At 36.4% G+C, this 22,307-nt stretch overlaps 1 protein-coding gene across 1 annotated transcript in view; it reads left to right on the top strand.

Annotated features, from left to right (window-relative positions):
• The window catches only part of LOC121371439, a 130,793-nt gene that overhangs the window by 28,051 nt on the left and 80,435 nt on the right, over positions 1-22,307 (top strand). The gene's annotated exons all lie outside the window — the stretch shown is intronic.

Raw genomic sequence — 22,307 nt, 5'->3', positions numbered from 1 at the left:
TAGTACCACCATCCCATAGACAGGATAGCACATACCACAGCCTTTGATGTACCAGTCGTGGTGCACTGGCTGGAGTGAGAAATAGCCTAATGGGCCCACTGACAGGGATCGATCCCAAACCAACCGTGCATCAAGCGAGCCCTGTACCACTGGGCTATGTCTCGCCCCATGCATCAGGTATGATGATGTGCAGGATCGATAAATCCCTTGAATAATGATGTAATCCGTGCAATGTTTTTCTGATGGTAGTTGTATTGTATATGTACTGAAAACGATGTCATTCTTGTTTTCAACAAAGTTAGGTATTTTTATAAGACACTTCGTAGCCCTTACATAAGAGCAAAAGTGGGAATAACAAATTTTATTCATTAGATTTAAACCATATATAGCTCATAGCTATCATTTTTATTATACAATTAACCTTTACCTGACCACCTTTGACCTCATGAATGACCGGTTAATTGAGATATATTTCACTGTATAGTAGTGTAAATATTTCTATTTCTATTTCTATATATATATATACATACATTTATTTATATTTATTTTTATCTTTACACTCTAAAATACATAAAATGTTGTATATAAATAAACGACTATTTACCGAACACCTATACATAAACAATAATTAGGTAATTATGTTTATCCCCAAGAAGCCGGACCTGGCTTAGAGAGACTTTTACGACTGTCGATTTCGGTGAAATGAGTTAGCCGGAGGCTAGAGGTGCCGCTTAGGCGGGCGTCGATTGTTCTCAGTCACTGAGGCGATCACATTGACCCCATTACCAGGGTGGCTACACCGTGCTACGAGATGAGAACGTTACCTCTCTGAGGTGTGTGTATGTTTGTATACATGTATAACCCATGTACGTACCGAGTCATGCAGTATCGGCCGTATTATACCACGGGCTACGTACTACCGTGTATTTGTGTGTGCTATAAACTATAGGTGGTTGACAGAAGTTTCAGGAACACCTGTGTGTTTTTTTTCTTAACTCGAGGAAAGTTTACTGACTTGGGGGAATTTGCTTTGATTACAGCCAAGAGTTGTTAAAGGCCGTGAAGATTTCTTATCAGCAATTTTTCCCTCGGTTTGTGTCGGTTACCTGACTTTGAAACAGATTAGTGGAAATAACACTCATGGTGACTTGTACCTGGAGGATTCTGTTGAGATAAAATTGAACAGATTTATGCGTGGATATATTTATGCATGTGTGTACACTGATCTGATAACTTGTTTTATTCCATGAAAGGCAATGTTATTTTTCTTCATGGATTAACATCAAAAGTTTGTTGTTGTCGGTGAAGGAAGGAGTTTTCGTAACTTGTATCCGATTGTTGCAGTGTGTTTGGAGACCTGTTGCAGGTAGAACCGTTTGAAGTTCTGGCTGCCACACGGACTGGGTAAAGCTGCGGTTATTTACACAGACACGTTTGTCTACGTACCTGAGCGGAAGATGGGCTTTATAATAAATCTGCTGCCGATTCAAAGTTTAATCTGCCCCGGTGTCATCTTTACTCTGTCTGAGAAGTAAATACTTCGATGCACACTGGATATATGAAATGTTTTGGTGATAGCAAAGAGCAAAAGATAAAAATTAGTTCAATGTGTTGATGGTAGTAAATAGAAGATACCAACAGAATGTTTCTGCAAAGAGCAGAAGATAAAAATTAGTTCAGTGTGTTGATGGTAGTAAATTGAAAATAAAAATAGAATATTGTGATAAATAGCAAAGAGCAGAAGATAAAAATTAGTTCAGTGTGTTGATGGTAGTAAATTGAAAATAAAAATAGAATATTGTGATAAATAGCAAAGAGCAGAAGATAAAAATTAGTTCAGTGTGTTGATGGTAGTAAATTGAAAATAAAAATAGAATATTGTGATAATAGCAAAGAGCAGAAGATAAAAATTAGTTCTATCTTTTAGTGATAGGAAATAGCAGGAAATTGCAGAAGATAAAAATAGTATGATGTTTTGGTGTTGACAAATATCAAAAGATAAAAATAGTTGAATGTTTCAGTAGTAGCAAAGAGTAGAAGATAAAAATAGTTGAATGTTTTGGTGGTAGCAAATAGTAGAAGATAAAAAATAGTTGAATGTTTTGGTGGTAGCAAATAGCAGAAGGTAACAATAGTTGAATGTTTTGGTGGTAGCAAATAGCAGAAGAAATCTTAGGGAAAAAAGTCTGGATTTGTATGTTGATTTAAATTCTGCTGCATTTTATGAAGATATAAAGTGCTCTTCACTAAGACATATATTTGTATTGGTTGTATCTAAAAAGTGTGGATTTAAATTCTGCTGTTTTTTAAGAAGGTATAAAACTGTTCTTCACCAAGGCATATATTTGTTTTAGTTGTAATGGAAGATGTGTATTGTGTTTAAAAAGTGAGAACTGTTTAGGTTTCAAACTGCCAGTCATAATTTTGAACATCTGGGGACCATAACAGTCATAAAAAAAATTTGTTTCACTTCTGACACTCTGCCCTGGAGCATGTACATGTTTCATTCTAGAAACAAATACAACCGAACTGCAACCACAAGTTGAGTGTAAACTGGTGTGATATCGTGCCTTTAATTGTCACCGTGACCTTCTCGTTTTCACCTGTCAATCAAGCAAAGCAAGTTTTATTGTCAAGTTGTTATTCAAACAGGTACAGTATTTGAATACAGTCGCAAATACATGCAGAGTCTCTGAAACCGGTAACTCAGTGCTCCTCTGCATATAACGAGAACGTGAACACGTAACGAGAACTTGGACTACCTCGGCATAATTATAGGATATATATGTCTCATGGGATATACAGTGTATTACACGGGTACGCAAGTATTAAACTCGATATATCACAGATATGTACCGATTTTACCAGATATAGGAGTAAACGTATCTAATTCGCCCCACAAACAGCCGATGAGCACTGTATGAAAATTTAATAACGTCAGTATAGATGACACTCTTGACGTTTGTTTGTCTTGCATGTTATGGTGGATCTCTGTGTTTGATTTTGTGTATGTAGGTGGGGTGTTTGAATACGTGAATCTGTGCATGCACAATCCTGTTGTGAACATCGCCGGCTGTGGATGAACGGAGTACTGTAGTCGTGGTGTAGATGTTGGTGTTGATTAGGATGCCAGTGACGTCTTACTAAAATTTCTGTGGATGTTGTACAGGAAGTTATAGTTGTGTTGCACATGTGACGTTGCTGCCAGCAGTGATGATGTTGAGAAGATCAGCTCCATATTTCGTTCTGTGGATTTTATGCTGAAAACTATTCTAGTTGTGCATTAGATGCTGCTGCCATTGACGATGCAGAGAATATCATATCTGATGACTGTTGACGATTGTAGATGTGTTTCACATGAAACTTTACTGTCAGCATTTATGCTGCTAAACATATTTTATCTGTGTTAATAGCTGTTGATGTTTAGCTCCAGATTCTATGACTTAATTGTGATGCATATATGAAACATTTGTGCCACTGATGTCGCTGAGAGTATCAAATCTATATTTTCTCTGGATGTTAGGCTGAAACTGAAAATAAACATTGATGCCATTGATGCTACTAAGAATTTGATATCCATTTTTTACTGTGGATGTTAGCCCGATAAGGCAAATTGTGTTAAACATGAAACATTGATTTCATAGATGCTACTAAGAATTTGATACCTATGTTTACTGTGGATGTTACCCTGAAGGTTCTATTCGTGTTGTACATAGAGAGGCCGTTGTCAATGACGCCGGTGAAAATGCCATGCCTTTAGTCCAAGTGGAGGAGGTTGCTGATGTGTATATAGCTCTGTTTCTTGTTGTCATGGCAATACTATACGGATACCTGGTTGTACACCTGTCTCAGGTAAGATATACTCAAGAATGCTATTTATCATACTTATAAATAGAGAATAACTAGTTAATGACGTCGGATATCTGCTTAATCCTGTGAAGGTAGGAATGGGAAATTCGGCCAGGCTCTGCCTGCTATTGCATTTTGCCGCCCCGCTTTCGTGTTTTGCCGCCCCCTTTATTTTTCTCTATCCTTCTTTATTTTCCCGCATCCTACTATATTTTACAGAACCCATCTCCGCTATTTCATATTGGACACTTTTTTTTCACGCTGAAAAACAAAATTGATCAGTCGGCACACTCGACATCAAAGAAAACAAGCCGCGGTGTGGAAAACTTCAGTAGCTTACGATAGTTACCGTAATGTAATTTAACACTATTTTAACAGCCTCGGTCAATCATTCTTTTGTGTTCACTAACTTTTGTATGATATTTTGTTTTCAATTGCAGATATAGTTGGTCGTAACTGATGATTTTTAATTACTGTCGTTTGTTTATTCAGCAATTCTTTATAAAATATTAGAAACCTTTTATTTTAGGGGTATCACCGCTTATAAAAATAACGGAAGTGGCAGTGTTCATCATTAAAAGTATTTTTCTTGGACGCCAAATTATATATACACGGTCTTTACAAAAACAAAACCTGGCGATATCAGTGCGATCAATTCACTTGATGAAGAAATAAAAAGAACACAGACATGTTATCCCAATTTAAGGGATCACCTTTATTTTTTTAGATATCTTGAAATCTTTTATTAAAATAATATTAAAACAAGGGGTATGTCTTTTCGCAACATCGACCAATACCCAACGATAGGCCTACACGTAGCCCAAGTACTCGGGCTAGCCTATACGGTAACCATGTTTCCCACCCCCTTTTTTTTTTTCTCTTCAGGTTTCTTTTTTTAGGGGGGTGGAGGGGGCTTCCGCCCGCCTTTAATTTTTACCCAGCGAGAATATTATGATATTATGTAGGCCTACATTTCCTTCTGCTCTTTTTCCATTTCCCTCAACTTCAAAATGTGGTCATACATTTGATTTTCAGATTATTTTCTAAAAGATAATCTACTGCATCCTTTCTGTAACTTGTGCTGATTGGATCAGGTTCAGTGTCATTCTGCTCACTGGTGTTATTATCAGATAAGTGTTTGATTCTATGTTCAGTATTATTGTGTACATCTACTGGACTGTATTTATCATATTTATCCAATACAGTTAAAGTTAAAGTTAGAGAACATTGATTTATTAATCATTGCCTATTGGATGTCAAACATTTGGTAATATTGACCTATAGTCTTACAGAGGAAACCCGCTACATTTTTCTGTTAGTAGAAACGGATGTTTTATATATGCACCATTCCACAGACAGGATAGCACATACCATGGCCGTTGATATGTCAGTCATTGTGTACTGGATGGGTCGAGAAATAGCCCAATGGCTCCACCGACGGGGATCGATCCCAGACCTACCGCGCATCAGGCGAGTGCTTTACCACTGGACTACGTCCCGCTCATCATCTAATACAGATACGGTTTCTTCTGTTTCCACTGTTCTTAGTCTTGGTCTTCTGTTTTGAATTCCAAAATGTGCCTCAAAGAGTAGGCCTACTTCAGGCTCTTGTAAAATTAAAAATACACATCTGTAAGGAAAAAATACCCTATACTTGTAAATGTGTATCAAAGTACTGATGGTATCGCTAACGATCTCGACCAATGTTTTCAGGTACAAAATACAAAATAGTAACAAACACTATTGTACATACAGATATATGTTTACTTCAAACTGATCTTCATGTAAAGAAGAAGATGTCATCTTCTAAATTCTTCAAAACAAACAACGCAAGCAGCATGTCAACTTTTACTTCCGTGTTTACATCATACATGTGACGTCAAACTTAGAGCCGTGTTTACTCAGTTTCTGACATCATGCTAAGTTGTAGGTTTTCATGTGTGATGGCTCATATCTATTTGATATATTTACTGGTATAAAATGTGATGATCTGAGATAAAGGATGAAGTAACTAAACCACACATACACACACCACACACACATACACACACAGACACAGATACACACACACACACACAACCGCACATAAACACACACACACACACATACACACACACACATACAGGCACACACACACACACACACACAGACACACACACACGGGTAAGATGGGTTTACATAACATACTTGGATTGTCAGCAATCTTAACCTACGGCCTCTACACACTGCCACACCTGTCTGTCTTATTGACACCTGTCAGGCTTGATGGACAGGCGAGCTGGCTTCTGTGTAATAAATCTGTTATGTTACCCTGTTTATTAATATGGTTTCTCCATCTGTCATTGCTCACAGTTGCCCTCTCTGTGTGTGTGTGTGTGAGTGCAGGATCATGGAACCGTGTAGCCATTCAATGTCTGGATTAGAACATTAATAAATATATATAGTCTCTTGTTGGGGCTGAGCTGGGGCCTCTAAAAATTGCTAGAGCGATAGTTTATAGGTTCGTTTGCGCGTCGCTCGTGTGTGTATAGTTTGCGTAACCCATTTTTTGTTAACGCATTTGATTTATGACATCATTTACATGATGGATTACGTAGAAACAAATGGGTTACCTGAATTTGTTTTTGGGTAACCCATAAATGGTTTACGCAAATTTTCATTGGCCTGTTGAGGGTGGATGGGAGAAGGATGTAGCCAGATGGTAGAATACTCACCTGAGATGTGTGATGGGTTGATGAGAATCAGTTCTCCTCCGAGGAATCCCCCCCCCCCACCTCACCCACCCAATCCCTGCCAATGGCTCACAGTTGGTATATCAAAGACCATGGTATGTACAATCCTGTCTATGGCAGGTTTACAAAAGGTCCATTGTTGAATTGTTTGAAGGAGTAGCTAAGGTGGTAGCAGAGGATTTTTTCTCTGTTGACCAGGACCCTGTTTTATGAAGCGATCTTAGCGCTAAGATCACTTTAAGTGCATAGCTACCATATGTACTTAAGGTGATCTTAGCACTGAGATCTCTTAGTAAAACAGGGCATTGTGGCGGGATTTAGCTCAGTCAGTTGGGTGCCCATCGAGGTGGTTCGATTCAACTGATTGGGTTTTTTTCTCATTCCAGCCAGTGCTTCACAACTGGTTAAAGGCCATGGTATGTGCTTTCCTGTCTGTGTGAAAGTGCATATAAAAGATCCCTTGCTGCATTAGGAAAAATGTAGCGGGTTTCCTCTGATGACTAAATGTCCGAATTACCAAATGTTTGACATCTAATAGCCTATGATTAATTAATCAATTGCTCTAGTGGTGTCGTTAAACAAACTTCTTCTTAAAACGAGGTCCAGTGCTCAAAGACAACCATATGCTAGACAACAAATGGCCATAGTTTAAAATGGGCTGAGGTGTTGTTAAAGGAAGGAATATCCACCAATTGGGGGGGGGGGGGTAATTTTTTTCTTCAAAAGTACATTTATCTGTGTCACGGCTTCTAGAGAGAGAGAGAGATTAAAAACACTAACAATAGGGGTGGGAGCAGGATATTCATATTTACAAAATAGACTTAACTGCAACATTTGACCCCCAAAAAATCACTAGCTGTCGGGCATGGCAATAGTAGTTATTTACTAGCCCAACATTGAATAACACTAGCCATGGGAGTGGGGCTACCACAAACTAGAAACCCTGTCTATTTTATATATGGGGTTGAATATTTACCAATCTTAATGGTGAAAAATATACCAGTGTGATGCAAATGACTAAACCATACCTAAAATACAGGTCGCTATATACATATAGTAGTGGGCAGTTAAAAACACACCCAAAAATCATAGCACAGGGATTGGAAGATAGTTCCACCATATATGATTGATGGATATTCAATGACAGCGACATGCAGAATCGTGGATATTCAACAACATATCAGTTAACAAGTTATAAAAACATAACCTTCAAAGAGTTATTTAATATAAGTACTGGTAACATTTGAAAAATTATAGAAAGCCATTAATTAAAGAGTTAAAATATCATTAAACAGTTATATGTAGTATTTAAAATAAAAGTTAATGGAGGTATTATTTGAAAAGTTTAACAGAGTTAAAGGGACATACCCTAGTTTCAACCCGTGAAAATTAACACTAAGTTTAGTTAATCTACAAACCTGTAACACATTTGGATAAAGTTACAATTTAGTGAAACATGAGTCTGTGACTTTGAAATGGTGAAATACCCTCTAAAAATAGACTAAAACATGACTCCATAACTAGTATTTCTCAGATGCACGTGCGTTTGAAAAACAAATATGAGAAATGCATTTTGTGATATTAATAACAACGGAATGACCAAAAACACTTCGAATGTATGGAAATTGATAATCTAAACCATAAAATCTAAGTAAAGTATGATTTCAGTTATCAAAACTGGTTATAATAGTAAAACAATATGCGTTAGTGCTTAAAAAGTAGGGTATGTCCCTTTAAGAAAGAGTTAAAAGAATGATCATTTAAAGAGTTAAATGTAGCATTTAAAGAGTTAATGGAAATAACATTTGAAATGTTTTAAGAACATTGTTATTAAAGTTAAAACAATAGAATGTAAAGAGTTAAAGGAAGGAAATGTTTTATTTAAAGACACACTCAATACATTTTTATTTACGGTTATACGGCGTCGGACATATGATTAAGGACCACACAGATATTGAGGGAGGAAACCCGTTGTCACCACTTCATGGGCTACTCTTTTCGATTAGCAGCAAGGGATCTTTCATATGCACCATCCCATAGACAGGATAGCACATACCATGGCCTTTGATGTACCAGTTGTGGTGCACTGGTTGGAGCAAGAAATAGCCCAATGGGCCGACCAATGAGAAATGTTTTAACAATGCTATTAAAGTTAAAACAATTATCATTTAAAGGTCACTTGTACAATGTAAAGAGTTAAAAGTTTACAGTAATGAAGAGGCTGAGAAAGTTGTATTTAAAGAGATTTAAATTATGCATCTACATGTATGTAGCATATAAAGAGTTAAAATGGGGGAAAACATTTATACAAAGACATGAGTAAACATTTTAATGACGGTATCGTTTTACACAATTAAAGATGTCAGCATTTTAAAGGTTTAAACAGCTTAGAGAATTGAAAACGATATTGTTCAACTACGTGTAAAGGAATAAGGTTAGTTCAAGCCGAAGATCTAGATATATACTGATATCACATTCCCATTTCTTTCAGTGTGGGGGATCTGCTTGACCTTTGAGGTGACCTTCTAGCTTGTCTTTAACCCCAGATCAAAGGCTAGGAAAGGAATGCCGGTTTTCGTGGATTTAGTCACAGACAGTTTCTTTTTCTCCTGAGATAAATCCGTTAGTAATCTGTGGCTGTATAAAAAGTCTTGTAAGCAGATTCTCTCGTGACTATCAGGTTAAGCTGCTTTTAGTTAGATTGATTAAATACATTTGTGGGTTGTCTCCAAGGTTTACACGTTCAATGCATTTGTTTATGTTTTTTAAAAAAGGATCTTCTTTCTCAGTGTGAACATTGTCAGGTGTTTACTGACTATGTGATACTTTTTGGTGAGGGCCGGGATGTGGCCCAGTGGTACAGCGTTCGCTTGGTGCATGGTTGGTTTGGGATCGATCCCCGTCGGTGGGCCCATTGAGCTATTTCTCAATCCAGCCAGTGCACCCACCACGACTGGTACATCAAAGGCCATGGTATGTACTATCCTGTCTATGGGATGGTGCATATAAGAGATCCCTTGCTGCTAATCGAAAAGAGTGGCCCATGAAGTGGCGACAGCGGGTTTCCTCCCTCGTTATCAGTGTGGTTCTTAACCATATGTCCGACGCCAGTGTTTACTGACTATATGTCACTTGTTAGTGAAAATGTGAATGTGTATCTTCTCCTAGAGTTTTGAATGGATAGTTCTGGAACACAGTACAATAATGTCCAGGGGCAGTCTTCACAACCTAACTGAAAATTTGCGAATTTTAATTAAATTTTACGAAATTGAAATTGAAATTTAACATTGAAAATTTGAAATTCTATTTTCTAGAGTTTTGATTATGGTAGTTTTGAAACTCAGTATAGATCTTCTCAGGGACTGACTTCACAAACTAATAGAGATATTTGGGAAATTTCGAATTTTAGAATTTGTATCAACATTTTTAAATTGAAAATTTTAAAGTCCTTCTCCTTGTAGAGTTTTTATTTGAATAGTTCTGAAACTTGGGACAGTTTCCACTAAGTAGATTTGAGATATTGTGGAAGTTTCAAATTAAAAAAATTGAAAATTAAATTTTACATTTTTTATTACATACACATTTTTAACTTTGAAAATTTGAAAGACTGTATGAATTATTATCTACTAAAGATAAAATTTGAAAAATTAAATGGTGGAGCTGTCTAGACCAATAGGCCTCTTGTATTTAACTGCATGTATAGCAAGTACAAGTAATAATTTAGCTGAAGGAAATGAACACATTCCCTAGTGAGAAATAAAATCGGTAATTTCAGTTGATTTATCTTGGTCAGTTGTTCGTAATCAGCATGATCTACTGTAGAATTATGTATAGATGTAATCATGTCAGACATGTGGAAAAAACACAATTAAAATAGCTTAGAAATGGGTGAGTGGTTGAGTGATGGTAGCTATAATGCTATTGTGTTTTTGAATTATTAATAATGCCAAATAGATTGATGGTGCTGAACATTTTGAAATGTGAAGTTATGAGATGAGATGGTTACTAAGGATCACACACAAACCCTAACTTCCCTCCCCACAAATAAACACCCCATCCACGACACACACATACCTTCCCCCACACATACATACATACCCTCACACACATTACTATTAAGTATTTTTCAGACAAAAATTTGAAATACCAAAATAAAGGCAAAGTCAAATTTTTGTAATATCTTAGTTCACATTTAGTTTATAAAATTATTAATTTGTGAGATAAAATGACCTTTGTGGCCTAATTTAGCTTTGTCTGAATAATTACAAATGTGTTGGCCCTACAGGGAATGTTTTGTTTTTAAAAATTTGATTAGTGACAGTTGGTGATCTGTTGAAAATTGAGTAGTAACTAATATTTAACGTTTTAGAATTGTGTAGCAATCTGTGAAATTTGTGAACTGAATCGTGCTAACGCAATACTGAATAAAATGTTCCCTGCCCTACGTGTGTTGTGAACACAGAGATCATTGTATTGGTTACATATCGGATTGATTATTCAACAGACAACTTATTTACACTTCGTATTACACCTTAAACACCTACAGGTACAGTCCAACCTATGTATAAAGGACTCGTTCTCAATGGTGTGTTAATAGTCCATTATCAGCAGGTCACATAGGGATTTATCTAAGATTTTTTGCCAGGGTCCTATATCTTATAGGATTGGGAAAACTGGAGCGAGTAAATCATACTTAATTGGGACATGTTTTTAAGCCTGTGAATGATACAGTACGCCACTAGTGGTAAAGTGCTCCCTTGATGCGAGGTCGATCTGGGATTGATCCTCATTGGGCTATCTCTTGTTCCAGGCAGTGCACCATGACTGGTATATCAAAGTCCATGGTATGTGCTATCAAGTCTATGGAATGGTGCATATAAAAGATCCCTTGCTACTAATGGAAAAAATGTAGTGGGTTTCCTTTCTAAGACTGTCAAAATTACCATTTGGCATCCAATAGCCAATGATTACTAACTTAATGTGCTCTAGTGATGTCATTAAACAAAAAAAACTTCAATAAATCAATGTGCTCTAGTGGTGTTGTTAAACAAAACAAACTTTGTTATACTAGATGTCCTGTTAAACCAGGTTTCACTGTACCGACCTACTGACCACGTGTTTGTTTTTCGTATTACACCTTGACATGTAGGTTGTTAAGTTAACAAGATTTCAGCTAATGCATACATGTATGTAAACAAGAATTCACAAGCCCTGTTTTTATTTCTCCATGGTAGATAAATCTCCAGATAGGTTTCCTGTTGATCATGTCAGCAAATATTTACATTGACTTGCACCCTGGGGTAATCTTTGTATTAAATTTGTAAGATAAAAACCACACCCATGATATATACCAATGTCATGTTGTACTTGTAATATTTATTTTTAGTTCAAATTTTATCTGTAAAAGCCGCTTGAAAATTATATTTCCAAATGTGTGTTTATATTTCTATATTGTAACACAAACCAACCTCATTCTTTGTGTACTCTACTCTACAAAAACTTTAAAGCAGACTCCTGAAACACAGTCTGTCTGGGATCAGTCCACGTTCGTGGATCCTTTGGTTTATTTCTCATTCCAGCCAGTGCACCGTGACTGGTATATATATCAAAAGCTGTGGTATATGATATCCTGTATGTGGGATCGATCGTGCATATAAAAGATCCCTTGTTACTAATTGAAAAATGTAGCAGATTTCCTGTCTTAAGTGTAGTCGACTACCCTACACACATCATGCTAAATAGTTCATTCGAAGATGAATTCAGTAAATTCAGAAGGAGGATGTAGCCCAGTGGTAAACCGCTCGCTCGATGCGTGGTCGGTCTAAGATCAATCCCTGTCGGTGGGCCCATTGGGCTACTTCTCGTTCCAACCAGTGCACCACGACTGGTATATCAAAGGCCGTGATATGTGCTAGCCTGTATATGGGATGAAGGAATGTTTTATTTAACGACACACTCAACACATTTTATTTACGGTTATATGGCGTCGGAGTGTATGGGATGGTGCATACAAAAGATCCCTTGCTATTAATGGAAAAATGTAGGGTTTCCTGACTAAGTCTAGTCAACTACCTTACACATAACATCATATGAATATTAATTCAATAAATTCAACCATAATGGTGGTCGCCATATTTGTGACAACACAGCAGTGGCTACATACATGGTGGCCATTTACATAGCATCAGCTAATGAGGGCTAATATAACATGACGGTCATATTTTTATATTTTTCATTTTTTAATTAATTAATTAATTTTTTTTATGGGTGTGTGTGTTATAGTGGATTCCATTGTAAGACCATCACATGATTTTACTTTTAGTACAAATATTTTGCCTTTGTTTTTCGTTGTGTTTTTTTGTGTGTTTTTTTAATTATTTAAAATGGATTTTGTTAGTATTTATTCACATTTTGTAATTTGGCTAGTCTTTCAAAACATATATATACACAAATATACAATCATGTATTATACAAGTACAGTAAAACCCGTCAAAACCGGACCCTCTGTAAATCTGTATTCTCTCAAAACCGGACCCTCTGTAAACCTGTATTCTCTCAAAACCGGACCCTCTGTAAACCTGTATTCTCTCAAAACCGGACCCTCTGTAAACCTGTATTCTCTCAAAACCAGACATCATCTTTCATGGTCTTTTTTTGTAAATATCAGAACATAACCTCTCTAAACCAGATATCTCTGTAAACAACTTTTTACTTGGTCTCGTAGGTGTCCAATTTGGAGGAGTTTCACTGTATGATTATGATTAGAACTAATTCTGGGTGGGCCATAATTCCAGGGGCTTAATTAACACACTACACAACCAGTAGCCTGTATTTAAAAACAAGCCATTCCTATGTGTTTATATATGTGTTAATCATGTATTATGCAAGCACTGCATCTTCCTTCCTTAGTCCTGGTTTATTGTTCCCCAGACACACACACAGGAGCTGTAAGACAACTGGATTAGAAATGATTTCTCCAGGCTATGAACCGACCTTTGACCTGACAGCCATGTGCTGTGTTTAACTATGATTGGGTCAGACCCATTATCTTCTTTGTCTTATTAAGGTACCCACGGTCCCTTGTGGCCGGTTATCACATAGACTTGATAAAGGCCATATTCCTTAATGATTTTAATCTACTGCTCATATTCCTTAATGATTTTAATCTACTGATTATATTCCTTAATGGTTTTAATCTACTGCTTATATTCCTTAATGAGTTTAATCTACTGCTTATATTCCTTAATGAGTTTAATCTAAGGCCATATTCCTTAATGATTTTTATTTGAAGTTCATTCCTTAATGATTTTAGTCTACTGCTCATATCCTTAATGAGTTTAATCTAAGGCCATATTCCTTAATGATTTTAATTAAAGGCTATATTCCTTAATTATTTTAATCTAAGGCCATATTCCTAAATGTTTTAATATTATTATAGTACCCATTGAGGTGGGTTGTCAAAGAAACTTGTTTAAGGCTATATTCCTAATTTAAATTTGGTTTATTATTTTATAGATTGATTACTTGATTTGGTATCACACAATGTTATTTCTCCCTTGTTTTTATTTCTAAAAAAATGGAGGCAGGATGTAGCCCAGTGGTAAAGCGCTCGCTCGATATATATATATATATATATATATATATATATATATATATATATATATATATATATATATATATATATATATATATGAAGAGTTCAGGCGCAAAACGCTATATAAACTTTCTTTCTTTTTAAAGTTAAAGCCATTATTGTATGTCAGTAGGCCCACTGATTTGCCGCAAAAACATGATTGATCCTTATGAAATTTTATTGGGTAAATCCCGTTCTTTTTTTTATCAAAACACGATATACGCCAATTAAAAATATCACTTTTACTGAAAATGGAAAAAATTGATATATCGCGTGTTGCGCCTAAACTCTTCATATATATATATATGTATATATACATGAACTTGTGTTTATTCAAATAAATATATCTATTGTGCATTATAAAACGTTATTGGAGAGGGAAGGTTTGTCAAGTGAATGAGATTTGCATTCAGATTGGGAATGGTGGGGAATGGTGTCCATTATCGGAGTCTAGATACATAGGTGATAAAACCGTGATAAAACCGTGAAGTCTCATGGGTGTCTGGTTTAAAGGGGTTGGACTGTGTATACATATGTACCAGACATCTTCTAGGTTAAGGGATGGGATGTAGTCCAGTGGTAAAGCGTTCACTTGATGTGCAGTTGGTCTAGGATCGATCCCCGTCGGTGGACCCATTGGGCTATGTCTCGTTCCAGCCAGTGCTCCACAACTGGTGTAACAAAGGCCGTGGTATGTACTATCCTGTCTGTGGGATGGTGCATATAAAAGATCCCTTGTTGCTAATCGAAAAGAGTAGCCCATGAATTGGTGACAGCGGGTTTCCTCTCTCAATATTTGTGTGGTCCTTAACCATATGTCTGATGCCATATAATATAAAATGTGTTGAGTGCGTCGTTAAATAAAACATTTCATTCCTTGTTATAGGTTACACACACTACAGAGAACATGTTATAGGTTACACACACTACAGAGAACATGTTATAGGTTACACACACTACAGAGAACATGTTATAGGTTACACACACTACAGAGAACATGTTATAGGTTACACACACTACAGAGAACATGTTATAGGTTACACACACTACAGAGAACATGTTATAGGTTACACACACTACAGAGAACATGTTATAGGTTACACACACTACAGAGAACATGTTATAGGTTACACACACTACAGAGAACATGTTATAGGTTACACACACTACAGAGAACATGTTATAGGTTACACACACTACAGAGAACATGTTATAGGTTACACACACTACAGAGAACATGTTATAGGTTACACACACTACAGAGAACATGTTATAGGTTACACACACTACAGAGAACATGTTATAGGTTACACACACTACAGAGAACATGTTATAGGTTACACACACACTACAGAGAACATGTTATAGGTTACACACACTACAGAGAACATGTTATATTTTACACACACTACAGAGAACATGTTATAGGTTACACACACTACAGAGAACATGTTATAGGTTACACACACTACAGAGAACATGTTATAGGTTACACACACTACAGAGAACATGTTATAGGTTACACACACTACAGAGAACATGTTATAGGTTACACACACTACAGAGAACATGTTATAGGTTACACACACTACAGAGAACATGTTATAGGTTACACACACTACAGAGAACATGTTATAGGTTACACACACTACAGAGAACATGTTATAGGTTACACACACTACAGAGAACATGTTATAGGTTACACACACTACAGAGAACATGTTATAGGTTACACACACTACAGAGAACATGTTATAGGTTAATAGATGTGGTGACAAAAACAAAATGACCTACAAAGAAGATATGTTTATGGTTTTTCTGTCTTGGGGCAATATTTATGTCACTAAGTCAGAACTGACATTAAAGGGAAATATGACCAGCAAAAAGCACTAAGAATGTCAAAAGAAAAGAAAGGAATGTTTGTTTATTGACACCCTGGCACATTTGGAACAAAAATACCATTAAGGCATGTACTGTATATTATGACACTTGGTTAAAAGAGAAGTCGCCAAAAGAAGAATTGAATGAATGAATGAATGAATGAATGAATGAATGAATTTAATTATTTAATTAATTAATTAATGTATCAGCTGTTGGGTGTCAATGAATGGTTATGAAAATATATTTTGCTGCTACCATATAGGCTGTTCTTTTTGGCTAAGCAAAGAATCTTTTATATGCATTTCACAGGCATAGGAAGGTGCTAAAAAGAGGGATGGGTACACACACACATATATAAATACATGTATAAATATATAAAAAAACATCGCTGCTCCCACAAAGTGGGGGGCACATGCCCCCCTTGACCCCTCTGCTTCCTACGCCAGTGCATTTCCCTATGGACAAGACAGTACATTCCAAAACTGGTATATCAAAAGACATGGTATAATGCTGTCCTGACTAGGAAAGTGCATATCTATAAAGCATCCCTTGCTGTTAATGAAAACATGAAGCAGGTTTTCTCTGAAGAGCATGTGTTAGAATTATCAAATGGTTGACACCCAATAGCACATGATTAATTAATCAATGTGCACTAGTCGGGTTGTTGTTGTTAAACAAATTATTGATGGTTATATTGAACTACATGAATCCCACCTCGAGCGAAAACTGTACCACTGAGGCACATCCTGTTCATAAAGGTTGCAGTTTGTTCTCTTTAATTCCACCACTTTATATATTCGTCATCAGTTATTGGATGTCAAACATTTGGTAATTGTTACAAATAATGGGCAGGATTTAGCTCAGTTGGTTGAGCGCTCGCTTGAGGTGCATGCGTCGCAGGATCGAACCACCTGGGTGGATCCATTCAGTTGATTGGGTTTTTTTCTCGTTCCAACCAATGCACCACAATTGGACAAAGGCCGTGGTATGTGTTTTTTCTGTTTGTGGGAAAGTGCATATAAAAGATCCCTTGCTGCATTATAAAAAACTGTAGTGGGTTTTCTCTGTTGACTACGAGTCAGAATTACCAAATGTTTGACATCCAATAGCCGATGATTAATTTATCAATGTGCTTCAGTGGTGTTGTTAAACAAAACAAACTTCTCTTCTTCTTGTGACATATAGACTTAGAGAGAAACAATGGCTACTTTTTCGTAGCAAGGGATCTTTTATATGCACTATCCCACAGACAGGATAGCACATACCACGGCCTTTGATATACTAGTCATGGTGGTGCACTGGCTGGAATGAGAAACAGCCCAATGTGGGCCCACAAATGGGGATCGATCCTATTCCTATTAAAATCAAAGAGACTGTGGCAAGTCTGTGTACGTAGACGGTCGGTATAACACATGGACTATTGATTGAGAATGATGTGTCTGTCATGCGTTATCTCATCATTGAATTCTTGCCAACAGTAGTGCTGTAAGAGTTTTAAATAACAGTCATTTGTAGGAATACAATAGTATTATATAGACAGAAGAGTGATGCTTTAAAATCTCTTCTTTTTTTTCTTCTTCATATATTGATGGAAAGAAATAATGTTTCACTTTGTGACTGCTACCAAAATACTCATTCATAGTATCAAGAAAGAATAAAATAAAGTTTGTTTTGTTTAATGACACGACTAGAACACACTGAGTTATTAATCATTGGCTATTGGGACCGGCCTCGGTGGCGTTGTGGCAGGCCATCGGTCTACAGGCTGGTAGGTACTGGGTTCGGATCCCAGTCGAGGCATGGGATTTTTAATCCAGATACCGACTCCAAACCCTGAGTGAGTGCTCTGCAAGGCTCAATGGGTAGGTGTAAACCACTTGCACCGACCAGTGATCCATAACTGGTTCAACAAAGGCCATGGTTTGTGCTATCCTGCCTGTGGGAAGCGCAAATAAAAGATCCCTTGCTGCCAATCGGAAGAGTAGCCCATGTAATGGCGACAGCGGGTTTCCTCTCAAAAAATCTGTGTGGTCCTTAACCATATGTCTGACGCCATATAACCATAAATAAAATGTGTTGAGTGCGTCGTTAAATAAAACATTTCTTTCTTTCATTACCAGTCATGGGGCATTGGTTGGGACAGAAAAAAAAAAAAAAACAATAAAAAAAAAAAATGGATCCACTTAGGTGATTCGATCGTACGACTGAGCTAGATCGCGCCTCTAGTGTTGAAAAATTAACCGTGATTCTGCCATTCAACCTCAAATTACATCTTTGTATTTAATACAAGAATTACCATGCAAGAAGTGAATTAAATATCATCTACAAAAGGAAGAGTTCCCTATTTGTTTCTTTCAGTATATAAAACCTTCCTGCACTATCTATACATGTAGTGGCACAATGTTATTGTCAATTGTGCAATTTTGAGTAGTCTGGTAGCCCGAGGCTCACAAAAATGATATAGGACTCTCTAGCTTGGCTAGCATATGAGCCTGTATAGCTCGTAAAAAAAAATTGTACAAATTACATTGATTCTTTGAAATGACACAGTCAACATATACAGTCAAACCTGTATATAACGGCCACCCAAGAGACCTGACAAAAGTGGCTGTTATAGAGAGGTGACCCTTATATACAAGTTCAAAATTAGAACCCATATATTAAAGAATATCACAACTGTCATAAAAAAAAATGTCGCATTTTTAAACCATTCTCACACTAGCTTATTTATGTCATCATTGCCTTTCGCTTTCTTCTGCCTTTTTCTTTTGGCTGAAACATTATTGTCAAAATCGGCCAGAACATCAACTTTCCTTTTTAAAATAGAATTAATCTGAAAACGTCCTACACCAAAATGATCGGCGATCTTTCGCGCACTTAAATTGCCTTTCTCAGATTTGTTAACAACGTCGATTCTCTGTTCTAACGTTAAAGCAGTACTATTTTTCGGTGGCATTTTGCATACAAATGTATTCGTTAATATATTTCGCAAACGCTAACATTGACTTGCAGAAAATATTTTGTGTAATTTAAAGTTATTACCCATGTGGCATGTTTGACTCATTTGTTTGTTTCATGTCACCGCTAATCCTTCAGTGGAGTATGACCGCTGATTACAGCTGAATAAGATCAGGAGTCGCTTAAAAAATCCGAACAAGGGACATCTGCAATGACCGCCGCCTTCAGCTATTCATGTTTATTTACCAATCATGTCTGGCTAGAAACAAGGAAACACTTCATTTTTTAAATATTTTTTTCGAGACTCAATAGAGTGACGATATATACAGATTACATTATGTACAGCCAATGGGAAGTCGTCTACTATTCAGTGAGGATGCTGAGAACCAATCGAATTACACCACCAGTAACTGCGTGTCACGGAAGTTATTGAGTGCCTGTTTGTTTGTTCAATTACGATCAGAGAATTACAATGGAACTTTACTTTGACAGAAAATAAACCCAAAGCTACAGACATGGCCATATAAACACATTTAATTTATAATTTTTAAGATGATTGAAAAAGTAAAGACATCTTGTGACCATTATAGCAGGTTCAACCTGTGATTTTGGGTGAAAAATAGTGACCGCTGGCCGTTATGGACAGGTGACCATTATGTACAGGTCAAATAAGGAAGGAAATGCATTGAAATGACATTCAACATATATCTCAAAATCCTAGGAAACCACAGTCTCGAATAGCAATTTTTTCCATGGTTTTATGCAAAACATTTAGTGTATCTTCTCTTCTACTGGAGGCATATACGGCAGGCTTGCTGGGTTGGTGGTGGGCTCTAAACTTTTGCAAACAGAGAGACCTTATCTTCTTCATCTTCTCATTCTTCGTTAGTCGAATCATCAGACCAGTCATTCCCACAAAAGAAAGAAATGTTTTATTTAACGATGCACTCGACACATTTTATTTATGGTTATATGGCGTCAGACATATGGTTAAGGACCACACAGATATTGAGAGAAGAAATCCGCTGTCGCCACTTCTTGGGCTACTCTTTTCATTAGTGCAGTGATTGTTCCATGCAGTTTTGTGGCGAGTGTTGTTGTGTTATGCCATATTAATTGTCTGGTGACACTTAGATTTTTTAAACCAAAATTACACACTGCATATCTATCGTTCATTTTAATTGTTTAACTTTCGCCAATAACATTAGCAGATTGTACATGTAGCACCACAATTTACATTGTTTAAAATTGATAACATACATTATTATTTCATTCTCACATCAATGTTCGGAAAATATTGCTTAAAATTTCACAGCTTTTAATAGATTTCTGTTCAGATCTTGAAGTTGCATATCCTGATGTTTAAATTGTGAACTTTCTAATATTCTACAGTTAAATCTTGAACTTTCTGATATTGCTGTTAAAATTTTGAACTTTCCCATCTTGCTGTTTAAGTCTTGAACTTTCCAATCTTGCTGTTAAAATTTTGAACTTTCCAATCTTGCTGTTTAAGTCTTGAACTTTAAGATCTTGCTGTTTAAGTCTTGGAATTTCCGAACATGCTTTCCGATCTTGTTAAGTCTTGAATTTTTCAATCTTTCTATGCAAATATTGAACTTTAAGATCTTGCTGTTTAGGTCTTGAACTTTAAGATCTTGCTGTTTAAGTCTTGAACTTTAAGGTCTTGCTGTTTAAGTCTTGAACTTTAAGATCTTGCTGTTTATAAGTCTTGAACTTTCAGATCTTGCATTTCAAATGTTAAACTTTGTTTTCCTGGGTGCAATCTATCTAATCTGGCAGTCTGTAGTTGTGTTTGTTTAACAATATAATTGCAATCTATCTAATCTGGCAGTCTGTAGTTGTGTTTGTTTAAGTCTTGAAGTGGTTAAACTTTGAAACTTGCAGTCTGTGTTGTGTTTGTTTCTCAACCTCCCGTCCCCCCCCCCCAAAACAACAACAACAACAACAACAACCCCACAACAACAACAAACAAAACAAAAAACAAAACACCAACCCAAAACAAAACAAAACAACTTTGCTCACCATAGTCTAAATCCCTCTCCCTGCATAAATTCTGCACATGTGCCTGCTCTGTATATATACTTGTGCATTAAGGCTGGCACCTGTGCCCAGGACAGGCATGTGCTACAACAACTTGCTCTGAATATGTACGTTAAACAATTCCATCTATCCATCAGTCGAGCTTGAATGTGGTTTATTTTAATGCATGTAATTATGAGACCTTCCCCCTCCTCCCCTCCTCCCCACCTGCTTATTTTATAGACAACACATTGTGTGTAATGTGTTATTTTTGTGGATTACTGAGATATCTCTTTGAATGTCAGGTATCTCGGTTCCGTTCTGGGCCACATTTGGAAATCAGGTGAAAACCTGATGAGTTGGGCATTGTTTGACATTTCGTCTCTCTCTCTCTCCACCGTGAGGCTCACAGTGGTTATAACACACTGCAAGCAACATGTTCATATAGCATGGGGTGGATTCTTGTTCATTCCTCGTGTTCGGCTATTTGAAAATACCTGGTAAGTATTTGTAATGGTGTGTTAATGGTTTGTGTAGTGTTGAAGCCACTGCATGAACTTGGGCACCGTTCTGTGTAGCGATCTTAGCACTAAGATCACCCTGTATGTATAACTACCTTATGCACTTAAAGCGGTCTTAGTGCTAAGATTGCTTCATGGAATGGGAACCAGGTCAGTAGCCAATGTGAAATACTTTTATAAATACCAAAGTTGTGGGAATCCATATAGATTTTAGTAGATAAAGATATACAGTAAAGTACACTTATTAAGAACATGCTTAGAACGAACTGCTGCATAGAACGAATGGATTGTAAAGCCCTGTGTTATTTCCCTATACATTAATAAGGCCGTAAAAAAAATTACTTGTTTCCTATTACATGCTGGAAAAATATAGGGTAGGTAGGTAGGAAAAACATTTTATTTTGGAAAATAATTTTATTTATGGATATTAAATAAAGGTGTTGACTACCGGTATCCAAAATAACCTCTGCATGTATAGAAATGCATTATGCAAACCAACAATACCATTCATCACAGTGTTTTCCCTAGAAATGAAGTAAGACATGGTAAAGTGATGTTTTGGGGGCATATTTTATGTGCAGTTTTAAATATAAGGGCTTTTTTTTTCCATTATACAATTTTCAAAAGGACAAAAACTTTATGGCCATTTTATTTTCTATATCTATTTCATAACTTAATTAAAAAAAGGAAATA

Source organism: Gigantopelta aegis, chromosome 1, assembly GCF_016097555.1.
Source record: "Gigantopelta aegis isolate Gae_Host chromosome 1, Gae_host_genome, whole genome shotgun sequence".
NCBI classification, from domain to species: domain Eukaryota; kingdom Metazoa; phylum Mollusca; class Gastropoda; order Neomphalida; family Peltospiridae; genus Gigantopelta; species Gigantopelta aegis.
This window is presented reverse-complemented; position numbering and strand designations above follow the sequence as displayed.